General features: G+C 44.8%; 1 long non-coding RNA gene across 2 annotated transcripts; it reads right to left on the bottom strand.

Moving 5' to 3' along the window:
* Positions 1-7,997: 7,997 nt before the first annotated feature.
* LOC102003575 lies at positions 7,998-14,153 on the bottom strand. 2 transcript variants are annotated; one of them, XR_001234717.1, is made up of 4 exons: positions 14,071-14,153; positions 11,570-11,843; positions 9,265-9,421; positions 7,998-9,063 (listed from the first exon to the last, which is right to left on the bottom strand). It is a non-coding gene; the product is annotated as an uncharacterized LOC102003575 (long non-coding RNA). The 2 variants fall into 2 exon arrangements; XR_261586.1 differs by having other exon boundaries at positions 11,570-11,613; positions 14,071-14,148.
* Between the last annotated feature and the right edge of the window lie 720 nt (positions 14,154-14,873).

Genomic DNA, 14,873 nt, shown 5'->3' with positions numbered 1-14,873 from the left:
CTGATTTCTTTGATTTTCCCCTTTCCCCCGATGGAAGTGTTCCTTATCCCCAATTTCACGGACAGGCTTAAATCAATGTGTAAATATTTTGCCATCACTAGGACCTGATTTCTTCATCTAAGGGTTCACAAGTGTTTAGTCCGCATGTGAAAGAACATAGAGGCCTTATCGTCTTACATGGAAACCAGGGCATGTGCTGAAAAGCGAAACCAGGTGGAATAATTATGGTCTGTAAAGCAAAGACTTGCTGGCTTTCCGAGCTGGTGTTCCGCGGAGTCAGGGCGGCCACTCACTGATAGCCAGGCCTTGCTTTGAATTTGGTTTCAACAATGGGCGCTCACACCATTGGAATGAAAAGAAGAAATCTGAGTGTTTTGTCTGTGCTGTCAAATATTCAAGTGTCGAGGAACATCTGTATGGTTGAGTTCTAGCTGTCTATTAGATGAACTCAAGTCTTTTTCTCTCTCTTTGGACTGTGAGATGTACTAAGGATGAGTTAAACGCTTAGATGTGTAAGACAGGTGCAGTGTTCTCTTGTTTCCTCCTGCCTTTTAGAATAAAAAATCAAAGCAAGATGAAGCAAGTAAATGTAAAACTTTAACTAAAACATTTTAAAAAGCAGGATATGACCTAGGATCAAGATGCACCTGCATTGGTGTTTCCAAAGACACAGACCATGGGGGTCAAAGGGATGATCTGAGGTGGAGCAGTAAATAATAGACAGAGTTGGGGTACAGGGCAGTGGTACAGGATGGGGCTAGCACATGTAGGGTCCTGGGGTCCATCCCCAGTGCTGCAAAAAGAAAAAAAATAGAGACTTTCATGGACATTATGTGACTCCCCTTTCTAGTCTCTTTAAGGCTTCCTCTTTCACCAGGAAGAAAGCCTCACCGGGGTGCTGGTATGTCTTTAACACTTCTTCAGCACTGGCAAGCCTGTCCCTTTGTAAGAATCAGTGGCCTAAGGCCTAGAGTCTTCCATAAGCCACAGGATTTAATAACGATGAATTTAATAATATTGTTTTGCTTACATTTTATTTATGCTTAATCATTTCTTCCTTTTTCATGTGTTGCAGTGCTTACTTTTGTTAAATAAAAGCATACCTGTTTATGGGCTGCAGGGGTGCCACTCAGTGGTAAAGTATGTGCCTAGTGTGCGTGAGGCCTTAGATTCAAATTTCAGCATCACAAGAAAAGAAAAAAAGTATGCCTAGTTGGTTTTTTTCTTAAGCCTTTAAACTGGGCCCGGTGGTGCATGCCTACGATCCCAGCACTTGCGAGGCTGATGCAGGAGGATCACTGTGAATTCAAGGCCAACCTGGGATACATAGTGAGATCAAGGCCAGCCTGAACTATACAGTGAGAGCTTGTCTCAAAAAAGCAGAAAAAAGATGTTTTTAAAAGCCTTTAATTATAGCCATGAATCACTTAATGATAGGGATATATTCTGAGGGATGAGTTATGAAGCGATTTCAGCTTTGTGCCAATATCATAGAATGTACTTACACAAATGAAGATGGCTATGACAACACAATGATACAATTGTACAGGGCTGCCGTTTGGAATGTGACTGTAACTGTAATACAAATAAGTTTATAGGTATGTCAACAATGATGAAGATAGTATTTGAGTAGCCCAATTTTAGGAACTACTGGCCCATTTCTTTACTATACAGAGACAACACAATTCTATCCATCCATCCATCCATCCATCCATCCATCCATCCATCCATCTATGCATCCAACAAATCTTTGTGAGCATCTAGATTACTGAGCTGAACTTTATGGTTGGGAAACAAAGTGTTTAAAGAGTTATAGGGGACATACAGAGTGAGCAAACAAGGAAATATATACAATAATGTCAGAAGTAAAACAAAGCAGGCAGGCATGTGCCTGGCGTAGTGGAGGAAGCCTATGTGGGCATGCTGTAGAGATGGGGCTCACGGGGCAAGAGATGGGATGCAGAGGTGGCAGGAGGTGAGTCACACAGTTTCTCACAGCAGATGAGATGATGATTCCTGCGGTGTGGAAGGTTCTAGGGTGTGACATTGTTTCTATTTAGGGCCCTTCCTACAGGTGATTCTGTGAATACACTATCTCATGAAAGATGAGGTGGCATCAGGGATCACAAGGGCAAGCAGATGAGGGGAGCCCAAGGACGAGTGCCAGAGAGTGTAGTCTAAAGAAACTGTAATCTAAATCTTTAAATTCTTTAACCTATGCAAATAAATGTCAACACAAACTTCCTTGTAAAATCCTGAAAAAGACTACAGTAATGGGGTCCCATCCAAGCCTGTTTTGCATTGACCAGAGCATCACTGGTTCTTAGAGTTGGCTGCACTTTAGAATAACCTGGGAGACTTTTAAAAGTTGTTACTCACCGTTGTTCAGGTCACATCCTACACCAGTTCAGTCAGTGTCTAGAGGTGGGATCCAGGCAACAATAAGTTCGCCAGGTGATTTTCAAGTGCAGCCATGTTTGCAATCCATGGGCACAGCGTGGTTTCTCAAGCTCTAACGGACATGCAGTGCAGGCCCTGGGGATCTTGCTAGAACATGGATTCTGACTCAGAGCTCTGTGGTGGCACCTGAAATGCTACATTCCTAAGAAGCTCCTGGCTGAGGCTGGTGCTGCTGACCCAGGGACCTCATTTTGAGTAAGGAGGTCATAAAGAAGGGAGACAAGATGTATGGAAATCTCTAGTTGAATATTTTTTTTTGGCCATAGGTTGATCAACCATCCTAGATTTCTGTGACTCTTCTGGTTGTTACATAAAAGGTGCCATCTCCTGGCTATACTGGGATAGTTAGGAAGTCAGGCAATGCCTTGGAGCCTGGTAAATTTGTCATAAGTATTAAATAGTGCTTGTGCAGATGTGCAATGTAGTAATTTAGTACAGAGCTGACTCCAAAACTGTGTGATAGTCTAATGACAATAATTTACAAATTAAAGGCACCGTGAGCTACTACTTTAGACCCACCAGAATGGCTAATGCAAAAAAGACTGAAAATGCCCTTGTTTTTAAGAATAGAGAGTAGGACTTTCATGTAGAACCACTTAGAAAAACTGTTTGGTAATATCTACTTATCTAAAGCCCACGCATTACCTTTTAACACAGCAATTACCCTCCTAGGAATATACCTGAGAGAAAAGAATGCATGTTCACCAAAGATGTGTACAGGGCTTTATTTATAAGAGTAAGGAATTAGAAGCAATTCAAAATACTCCATCAGTTCATTGGATACAGACATTGCACATTCATAAAAGGAAATGTTGCAATGCAAATAAATTAGCTATTGCCACAACTAGCAAAGTGGGTGAATTTCACAAACCTAATAGTAAATGGAAGAAGTCAGACACAAAAGAGAAACTGGAATTTCATTTATGTAACATTAAAAACAATAAACTCAGCCCAGCCTACCCTGTGGTGTTAGAAGTCTGCAGAGTGGTAGGATCGCTGGAGGGTGCCTGAGGATTCCCCTCTCCTAAGCAGGGGTTAAACCAGGGTGTTGGTTTACTTTGTAAAAATGCATCTGACTGCATGGTGCTATTTATGCACATTTCAGCATAAATGGTATATTTTAGTAGAGAGACTTTTTTTAAACAAAAGACAAAAAGTTGGGGAAATAAACATAGGGAATTAATTTGTGTTAGGAGATGACACTAGTTGCAAGCTCCGATGGATCCCAGAAGGTTTTAGACAATTTGCAAATTATCTTAATGGCTTAATGGCTTCTGAGAGACTGGGGACACCAAGCATTTAAAAAGACATCTTTCTCCTTTGAATGGCTCCAGGGATCTCCTATCTGAAAGATACAGCACACCAAACTTTGTGCAGGTCTAATTCCGGCTCCTGTCACCCTGTCCTTCACTTCTAGCTGGGTATTCAATAGAGAGAAACTTCTACCCTCATCTTTCCAGAGAAAAGCCAGGGCAAAGTGAAGTTACTCGAGAGTTGCCTAAAATTCTTTGAAAGTACCTGTCACAGGATTTACGTTCCACTGAGCCCCACCACTGCAATCCACTCCATTCACAGTTAAGAACCACCATAGACATTCTTAATCTACAATCTAGACCTTATCATTTAGGTCCCACCTGCCACCTCTTATGATTTCTGATGATAGAAGGGTCACAAGACGAGTGTCACTACCTCCAACTCACCTTGTTCAAATGGAACCATCAGGATGAAACCAGAGGCCATTTAAAAATCTTCAATATGCTTCCACTGTGCTTGTAAATGCTGAAAACCATGCCTTCCTTGAGACTGGTGATGTTCCCAACAGAGATTTTGCTCAAATGGAGGCAGCTTCTGTGGTAGAGTTATGTGCAATATCTTACATGGCTGAAACATCTAGAAGCTGCAGAGCTCTGTCCTGTTACTTTGGAAGCTATGGAAGAGAAAATCTGCCAAAGGTACATTGCAAGTGCTTTACTGTTCAGGTAAGAACAAGACAGTGGGATTGTTTGCTCTTGGGAGTATTCCATAGTGGGAGGAGAGCTTTACAATGTACTTACTTTTTCTGCTGGTGTGTGCAGATATCATCCATCATCATAGTACAGGAAGAAGAGAGGGAGAAAGATTGATTCTTGACAGAGCAGCCACCATCATCCTTCATAGAGGAAGACATATCAAGCCACCCCTCCTCTTCAGACCTGCCAATGACTGCCCTTTCCTTCAGAGTAAACTCTGGAGTCTTCACAGGGATCCTTGTTCCCACTTGACATTGCCTGTCCTAGCTCACTGATGTCATCTCCCACTACTTCCACCTTCCCTGTTTACGGGGCTTTGCCCACTCTGGTTTCTTGCAGCCCCTCATGCACTGTGGATGCACCCTCAGGTGCAGTCTCTGCATAGTCCGACCCCTGTGCTAGGGCACCCCAATCTTGCATGCTAACTCAACCCTTGAAATCTGTGTCTAAATGCTACCACTTCTCTGACCATTCAGCTGCCACTCTTCTAACCTCCTTTATCCTCACCTACTTTCTTTATTCCACACTGCTTTCATGCAACAGATCATATGGTTTTCTTGTTTCCTTCTTTCATGTTTATCAACTGTTTCTGCACTAGAATGTCAGCTGTACCAGGTCAAGGGGCTTCATGATGGTGCTGTTGGTTCACTGATATATCTGAAGTACACATGTAGTAAGTCTATCTGGCACATAGTAAGTGTTATGGTTTCAATTTAAAATGTCCCCCAAATGTTCATGCATTCAGAGGTGGGGCCTAGATAGGTGACTGGATCATGAGAACACAAACCTCATCAATGGGTTAATCCATTGATCAGTCATAGTTCAGTGGACCCGTAGAAGATAGGGCCTGGCTGGAGACAGTAGGTGACTGGGATGCTTCAAAGAGTACATCTTGCTCCTGGCTCCTTTAACTCTGTCTCAAGCTCTTTCTCCCTGCTTCTCAGCTACTGTTGTATAAACAGCTCTACTCCACCCTGCCCTCCCTCTAGTGATGTTTTACCCCATCTTGGGCTCGGAAACAACAGAGCCACCCGACCACGGACTGACACCTCTGAAACCATGAACCAAAGTAAATCTCTCCTCCTTTAAACCAACATTCTCAAGCACTGTGACTGTGTCACGGCAATGGAAAGCCAACTAACATAGTAGGAACTCAACAAACATTTGTTGAATGCTGAATGTTAAGAGTCTAGAATTTCTTGGGCTTAGTGTGTGCAGTTACTCTTCTAACTGCTTTATAAACACACAAGTAGCACTAAGCTATGTGATCAGTGCTGAGAAGGCTAATGCAAAACGGCCTTACTTGTCCTGCAGATGTGGAGATTGGGAAGATACAGGTATCATCTTGAAACCAGGGAAATGTATACAAAGGCAGGCTGCAGGGTTAAGCCTGCCTGAGAATTGAATGGCACCAGGTAAACAGCACCAATACATGGCTATGCTTGTCCTGCCCCTATACTTGTCTGAAGCCCCAAGCTGCTTGCTTCTGTATTCCAGCGTGCTCTTTGCAGAATAGCTGTCCCCGGTGTTGTTCAGAGGGTCTGAGCATATGTTCCCTTCTGCTGGTTTTCTTCTTTTTTTCTCCCTCTCTCCCTTTATCTCTTTTTTCCTTTCTCCCTTCCTTCCCTCCTTCTCTCCCTTCCCTCCCTTCCTTTACTACCTTCTTTTCTTCCCTCCTTCCTTCCCTCCCTTCCTTCCCTTTTCTTCCTTTCTTTCTTCTTTCCTTCCTTCCCTGTCTCCTTCCTTCATGTGTCCTTCTTTTTCCCCTCCTTCCCTCCATCTTTCCTTCTCTTTCTTTCTCCTCCCTTCTTTCTTTCCTTCCTTCCCTCCCTAATTGAATGGGTGATTATGACATGGCAGAAACTATTCTACATTTGAATACATTGTTCTGTTTTATTTTTACAATAACCATATTAAGTAGAAATGTTTAATATTCTCATTTTTTATGTATGAAGATATAGACTAGGATATTTGCACAAGGTCATTCAATTGCTCAGTGGTAGGGCCGGGTTTCAGAGCTGGGCCACAGCTCCAGCCCATGTACTCTTAATCACCAGCTCATACTGCACTCCTTACACAACACCGGGGTATGTGCTGGGTGGATCAGAGTTGATAGGAAAAGAATGGGCGGCCACCACATCAGGCACACATAGATGCAGGTAGTAATGGAAAGGGAGACTACGAAGTGATGAGAACAAAGCTTGGGATGCTGGCCAGTCTGGATTGAACTCTGCCTCTTCCTGTGCACACATGGCGCATATTAATGAACCTCCTTGAGCTCTTCAATTCTCATCTGTAGGGTGCAGATCACAGTCCCTGTCTCTAAGTGACATTGCCTGGTTTAATCTGGAAAATGTATACAAAGCATCACCCCATTATATGGCACATAAGTTAAAGCCACTATGGTAATAGTATAGTATGTATAATTACTATTAATATTATGAATATTGTTCTCGGTATTAGTCACCCTTAGAGTTATCAGTTCCCACAGCAGAAGTCTGGCAGACAGACAGCAGAGGGTGTTTCCTCCTTTGTGACTTTAGTTAACAGCCTCCATTCCAGCCTCACCTGTGGCACTGAAGTTTGTTCATACACTACAAAAAAGTATGTTCATACATACTCTGCAAGTATGCCAGTGGAATTTTGTCAGCCTTAGACGCGGCAAAATATGATGTGCAGCTTTCAGGATGTGACTGTTGTTAAAGAGATGCTCTCAGATGTATGCCCATGCCCTGGTGAGGGTGGGAGTCCACTCTCCCTCCCGGCGATCTCAAGCAGACAGTTCTAGAATTAGGCAATCTGGCTACTACTGAGGTTGTGCCACGGGACACGAACCTCCTCGAGCAGGGGATGTTGCACAAATAGGAAACACCTGCCAGTGTCAGATTAATGCAGCCGCAGAAAGTAGAATCTGAGTACATATATTCTCCAAATGGAGGGATTTTTACTTTCTTTTTTCTCCAGAGAGAAGTGGAATATTTTGGTGCAGCACAGACGACGGAGAGAGTATCTTCTAAATACACTGGTTTTCTGCATGTCAGTTTAATTGTTTGTTGTAAATCACTTTGAGAGTAGGGAACAATAGTTCCAAAGAAGCTTTCCTAAACTGGGCACAGCGACACCCACCTGTCATCGCAGCTCACTGGGAAGCTGAAGCAGGAGGATCACAAATTCCCACCCAGCCTGGGCAACTTATTGATTTAGGGAGACCCTGTCTCAAATAAAAAATTTAAAAAGGGCTTGGGATGTACCTTAGTGCAAAGGTCCTGGGTTCAATTCCCAGTACTAGTTTAAGAAAGATAAAAAAGGCGTCCCTGTCTTTCTTGAGCCCCCAGGAAGTCTGATAGCTGGGGAGGTTCACAGCTTTCTCCTTTCTTCTTCACCTCCCGTAACTGGTCTGCGGTATTCATGTTTACCAAAAAGCATTACGTTCGGCAGTAGTGCAAACCAAGGCCGTCTGAAGTTACAACACTTTGCCAGTTTCCGTTTTCTTCACAGCATTCCTTTCCGTTTCTGCTTTTTCTTAAGAAAAAAAAAAAAAAAAAAAAATCCTGACTTAAGAAAACTTGATCTGTTTGGAACAGCCCAGCCCAAGGATTCTTTCCTGTGCTCCTGGGCTGAAGGCTGAGGGAAGCGGGAGGGTTCAGAGGTTCCCAGTGCGGTCAGGGTGAATGGGGCTTTCTCCGCGGGGGACATTCAATAAGTCTCTCAGCCTTTATGCCGGAGGACAGGGGCTCATTTGCTCGATTTGGGGTGACAGCAGCCGGTTTTGTTGCAGCATAGCTGGAGTTTTAAAATAAGCGCAGCTCTCAGAGCCCGAGAGCAGCATTCGTTATCTTAGCCATGGGAGGCCGTGGAAATCGGAGGGGTTTTGGCAAGGGCAGCGCAAATCCAGTGTGTGAGAGGGGCCGAGCCAGCCAGGGAGGAAGGAATGCGCAGCTTCCCTTTGACGGTGAGATTTCCTGCCTCTTGTCGGAGAGGCTGTCTAATGCACAAGCAAAGCCTGCATCAATTACTTGAAAGGAAACCAACCCGATTCCTGAAGGTTTGGCAGCAGAAACGTTCATTGTTGAGAAAGGGGAAGGAGAAGAAGGAGGAGAAAACGGGGAAAAAAGGCTAATGAACTCCCCTCTCTTCGGTATTTTCAAAGGCCTCTTGTGTCGGTGGCTGCTTCTCTGTTTTTACGGAGCTCTTAGGAACTCTCATTAGCCCCTCAATAAATGGTACTTTAAGGGCTTGTAACTTTGTCATTAAATCTTCACTCCAAGATGAATTAAGGTTGCAGCCAAGAAAAGCCCTCCCCACTCCCCAACCAGCTTCTTTACAATTACCAAAAAGGCAGGAAAATAGATTTGCGGGGGGATTTTTTTAGTACTCGTTTACGTGCCTTCCTGTCAAGTAGTGATTAATTCAGGGCCACTTAAGTTTTTCTAGCTTTCATCCATAATGGGCACGTTGACATTTTTATTTGAATCTCTTTACGCCATCCAAAATAATCTCCTTCAGCAACAGAAACTGCTGCTTAATTGCCACGGAGCAGCTGTTACCTCTTCTCAGTCGACAGCCCCTTTCACGATGGTTTGGAGCTCGGTGCCTGTGGAAGGCGACAGCGTGTCAGGTGGATTGATTGAACACCCCCGTTCCCGACTAGCTGCGCCTACACTGGTATCGGGACCGGACAAAGCCCCTCGCTTCGAAATATGGCATTTTTCTTTGGCCCCGGGCCCTGTCTTGTTTTTCCATTCTTCCATGCTCCCAAACAAAGGCAAGAGAGCCTCACTCTAACGTGATGTACTTTTACCCCGATTTGCATCTTCTATGGGTCAGACTGGTCCTGGACATAGGAGTTCATGCACAATTAATCTGATTTTCTGGTTAATTGAAGGCTAACCAGAAACATTCACTGTAGTTACAGAGGCTTCAGAGAGAGACACCTCATGAGCAGCAGGATCCTGGAGCAGAAAGAGAAAGAGAGGTCGGAATGCAGTGAGAGATCTGGCCAACTCCCCCATTTTCTGTACAGCCCATTCCATGTGTGAATGACACTTGTTCTTGGGTGCTTCCGGTTATTAGCAGATCGAAGGATCTTTTAGAACTGGTTTCCTTGATGATGGGGGAGCTGACAGGGCATGAGGATATCACATTGGCTGTTATCCTGTAGAAGTGGAGGCCCCAGAAATGGAGTAAGATGGAATCAATCTTATATGAAACCTCTGTGACCATTACAGACTCTCCAAAATTGTCTTCTTATAATCTGTTCCTGTCCTCTGGTGGGCTGAGCAAAATCATTCCAGGTACTTGGGATTTAATTAGATAAATTTGCTCCTAGCAATTAAATTTTTCTTTATTGCACTTCAAAGATAGCTTTTGCAGAATGGTAGCATATATGGGACCGAAACAAAGAAAAGGAAGGAAAGAGGTATAAGTTTAAAATAATCTGTACCTTTGGTGATTATAAAAGTAATACATCTGGATGTGTATCCCAGCACTCTAAGAGGCTGAGAGAGGAGTCTCCCAAATTCATGCCCCACCTGGGCAACTTAGCAAATGAGCTGAAAATAAAAAACCAAAAAGGGGGTGGGAATGTAGCTCATACCACTAGGAAAAAAAAAAAAAAAGTAACATGTGTTTTAAGTTCAAACAATACAGAAACATAAAAGATAGAAAGTGGAAGTCCCCTAAAGACTATCCTGCAGGAATAAACGTTATACAATTCCACTTTTCTTTCTAAGTGTGCAGATGTGCTTTGGCTCTGAATCCAGTGCCACTACAGATCAGGTCCCTACTGTTGAGGCTGTCAACCCCACCATCTGCTCACTTGGTCTTCAGAGCATTGATAGGAACTCCAGTCAGCGTTCCAGCTCCTCTGGAGCTCCCAGCAGAGAGAAGTACATTCAGGGACATGCAAGCATGATGATTCCCATCCACTGCACTAGATGCTCGGAGTTCTATCTTTCAGTCAAATTGGCCACCAGACACCTGCTCACATGTGCTGTATTTATTGAGGCCAAAGTCAAGAGGTACACGAGACATGGATGATTCACCAACTGCCCTCTGACTGTGGCAGAAATCTCTCCAATGTTGTCACCTCTTTTCTTTCCAGCCTCGATGTAGTCTTTGCAAGGGAGCATACTGTAGACCTAGGACCCGGCAATGGGAATGGGCTCTAAACAGATATCCATTTCCCTTGCTTTGGGCTCCAGCCCTGGGAATTCTGCAACTGTATTTGCTCTCAAAGTTGACCCCGAACTTCTGTTCACATTGCCCTTTTGTGAAGATCTCTGAGTGCAAAATTTATTTGAAAATGAAGCACTGGAAAGTTGTTCTCCCCTATGCTCCAGTCAAAGGAACTGCATGCTCTGTTAGTCATCATTGCCCTTTTCCTCTTGCTGCCAGGAGGCTCTGAATCAGGCTGCAAAGCTCAGTGATAGCAGCCATACAAAGCCTTATGATTGCCCTGTTTGCAAGCTCCTTTTGGCTCATCCAGAGCTTTTGTTTCCATCTTTGGTGTCTTTGGTTGTGTATCAAAGAGACAAATATATAAATAAGTAAAATTTAAAACCATCCATCCAATCTGATATCTTATCAATACCAGCCTCAGTCTGAGAGTGCTTTTTGTTTTGCTTCTTCACCCAAGAAGAAGTTTGGCTTCAAATAATGTCATTGGAGCTTGACAAAGGAAATAGAACTGGGAACTGCAATTAGAATGTATGAGGTCTTGATTTCCAGCCTTTGGGACTCCTGTGGTCCCATTTTATAGATAATTGTGGGCAGGCTCAGTTTTCCTCAGCCACCACTGAGTGTGAATGACAGTCACTCCTAAGTCCTTCTCTGTCCACTCTGGCTTGTGATCTTGAGCAATATTTTTCATTGGGAAAATGCTTCCGCGCTTCTCGGGCATTGCAGATGCTGCCGGTGAGCGCATTTAATTTCGACTTTGCGTTTAGCAATCAGAATCTCGCTGTGACTTGGGAAACGCAGGAAATCTCTCAATGAAGGAACTGTGAGCTACTGTGCCTTCCAGCCTCCACCCTTCCCCCCTCCCCCTCCCGCCCCAATACGGAGAAACAATCTGAATACACAAAATTAGGAAAACATACCCAGAATGGTTGTTTAAAATTCACAGCTGTCAACATCAAGCATTCTGCGTGAGAGAAAGAATGTAAGAAACATCGGGTTAACAAAATAGCCGCAGATGGATCGGGGCGCGGCGAGGACTGGGCGGGCATTGTCCTAGCGCCGCCGCGCGCTGGCTCATCTGCATTCCGGGACAAAGGTTCGCTGTTGGAGACCCTTGCTCTTCCTCCTCCTCCTCCCAAAGGCGCCTCGCCATGGGCAAGGAGGGTAGTCTGCCTCCCTCCTCCCGTCGGAAACCTACAGGAACGAACACAAATCTGTTATTTTAACACAACGTGGGCGCAAAGTGGTGTTTTCACTCCGCGTAAAGCTGGGGGAAGCAGAAGAATAGGGCCTTTTATTTGTAGGAGATACTCAAAGGAAGTAGGATTGAACCGTAGGCCAGCGTATATGAATAAAGTTGTTAGAGAATTTGCAGCCTGTGGCCTGGGAGCTCCACTGTAAGTTCCCCAACTGTCAGCTTGGAGCACTTTGCATCAGAATGCATAATTGCATCTGTTAATTACATTTTCAGCCTGGTCCTCCAACGTGCAATCAATTCACGCTCCCCTCCCCCCACTCTTCATGCTGCCTGGGAGAGGAGACTTTTTTTTCAATTTAATAAACATGATTGACAACAGAAAATGTAGATTTACATTCTTCCTATTATGACTGTATATTGAGCCTAAAATGCACACATGTACTTTGCCAATGATTATGAGGCAGCCCGTTAGCAATCACATTCATTCTGCAACTTGTAAGGGCCCCATTTTATGACTCTTGTAAGAAGTGTCTTGAAAGTAACACAAAGAAATATTTAAAACACACAGAGGCTAAAGACATTTTAAGCACCGTATCTAAAGCAAAGTGCCACAGCAGAAATGGCATCAGAATGGCCACAGCGAGCCTCTGACACCAGGACTTGGAGCTCTGCGGCAGCCGTCCGTCGGACACATTAAGTGGAAGGAGCTGGAGATGCCTGTGTTCTAACAGTGCCTTTGAACAGTGAAGCCTTGGAGTTTGCCCCATTGAGCAGCTGCTTCACCCTTAGCCCAAGGTCACAAAAGTTATTGGTGAGAAAACTGGAGTAGCATTCATCCTAGCCTACCTGGAGAAGAGGTTAGTACTGTGGGAGGGAGCCCAGGGTCCCATCTACTTCCCTCCCAGCCTTCCTCATTTCCCATGGTCCCCGAAAAAAGCAGACAGAGTCCTCCTGCTACCATTTGCACTTAGTTTGTTCCCTAAATCTTCCTGTGCTGGACCCTGGGGCAGAGTTGAGGTGCAGAACCTTTAAGAAGAGAGGCCTAGTGGAAAGTAATGGGGTCCTGGGGACTCCCTCCCACATGAAGAGATGAATGTTGGACTCCTGCTGTGGGTATGGGTTGGTATCACAGGAGTGAGTCAGTTCTTGAGAAAATGGGTTGCTACAAAGCAAGGGTACCCCATACGCTCAGCCCCTGCTGCGTGAGGCTGGTTCCCTTTCTGCCTCTCTACCATGTTACAATGCAACCAGGGGACCTTTACCAGGATGCTGTTCCTGGGCCACTTGAGCTCCCCAGCCGCTAAAACTATGAGCCAATTAGAACTCTTTTCTTGACATGCTACCTGGCATCAGGTATTTGGTTATAGCAACACAAAATGGACCCAGGCACCATCTTTCCCTTGTGTCTGAGGAAGGCAAAGCACAGGAAAGAGGACTTTAACTGAAACTGCTGAGAACCCCAGAGGATGATATGATCTCTGAGGGCATGGCATGAGGCGCCACGAGTCTGGGGATGATGACTGTCAAGCCCTGCTCTGGACAGTGGCCCTGTGATGTCACTGAGAGCTTTGACCCAGCTCTTTAAATCAAGGACTCCTTCAGAGGCTCCCTGCTGCTGTTGTTTTTAATGACCCTAATCCCAGGTTCCAGGAGCAAGATAAATAATTGTTCTGTTTTAATCACCAGAGAAACCCTCGTGTTTCAGGAGAGGTAGGGCAGGGAGTAAATCTTACGGAGCATACATGCTCTCCTGGTCTCCCTGGGGCTCTGATTTTCAGACTTCAACTTATATTGTGGTTCTGAGAGGAGAATGAGAATCTATATTAGTTAACTTTCTATTGCTGTAACAAAATACCAGAGGCAATCACTTATAAAGAGACAAGGTTTATTTGGTGTCACTCTTTTGGAGGTTTCAGCCCATGCTTTTGGGCCTGTGGTGAGGCAGCACCACAGAGCAGGAGCATATGGCAGAGCAAAGTCATTTACACCATGAGCCATGGAGCAAGGAGAGTGAGAAAACAGCTAGAGTTCCACAGTCTCCCTCAGGGACACACCCTTTGAGATCCGAGTACCTTCCTCTGGTGGCAGAGGGCCTCTTAGAGGACCAGCCCGCCACCAAGCTTGAGGATCAAGACTTTAACAGATGGGGCTTGGGGGACATTCAGTATCCAAAGTTAGGCCATGGGAAGAAGGGGAGTCTTGGGGCCCTAAGCCAGCACTCACCTCTGACAGCTGCTGGGGACACATTGCAGCCCTAGTGTCCTGTGCTCCTACATCTGGATCCCAGCAAGGAGTGAGAGGAGATAATCATGTGAAAGAGCTTTATTAACTCTAGCCTGTTTCACTGTTGATCAGTGGCACTGTGCCTCTCCTGCCAAGATGCCTTTTGGTTGGACTTTTATTTTGTTTTGTTTTTCAACTGTTAACAAATATTTATTGAGAACTTACCTCTGACCAGGCACTTGAAAATTAGAGACCAAATCACGTCACTCTGTTGCTTGGAGCATATCGAGATTCCCCTATCACATTTAGAATAACGCTCGAAGCCCTTCCTGTGGCCTACACAGCTGGGTACAATGGGACCCTTATGTCTTTTCCTTCTTATTTCCTTCCATCTCCACTTGTCCCTTGGCTCTGGCTGACCTCAGTGCTTCTCAACCCTGTCAACTTCCTTGTCACTTCAGGGCCTTTAGACATGTTCTTGCACAGCCCGGAAAACACAGTGTCTTTGATTCCATACAGGTCTCTGTTCTAATGTCTTTTCCTTAGAGTCCCCTGTGACCACACTCTCCCCAAAGTGTCCTTCTGTCACCTTCCCTTCCTTCCTCTGCTTTAAGGCTTTTCCTGGCTCTCATTAGAACCAGAAATTATTAGAAATGTGTGTGTGTGTGTGTGTGTTCATTGCTGCCTCCCCACCAGAACACATGCTTGGTAAGGTATATCGTGTCCATGGCTGCATGCCCAACACCTAGACTAGTGTCTGACACCTAATAGGTGCTCAGTGAATAGTTGTGGGATGAATGCAA

This window comes from Chinchilla lanigera, unplaced genomic scaffold (assembly GCF_000276665.1).
Source record: "Chinchilla lanigera isolate Chin_1 unplaced genomic scaffold, ChiLan1.0 scaffold00032, whole genome shotgun sequence".
Lineage (NCBI taxonomy): Eukaryota > Metazoa > Chordata > Mammalia > Rodentia > Chinchillidae > Chinchilla > Chinchilla lanigera.
Note: the sequence above shows the minus strand (reverse complement) of the source record. Positions and strands in the feature narration are given on the sequence as shown.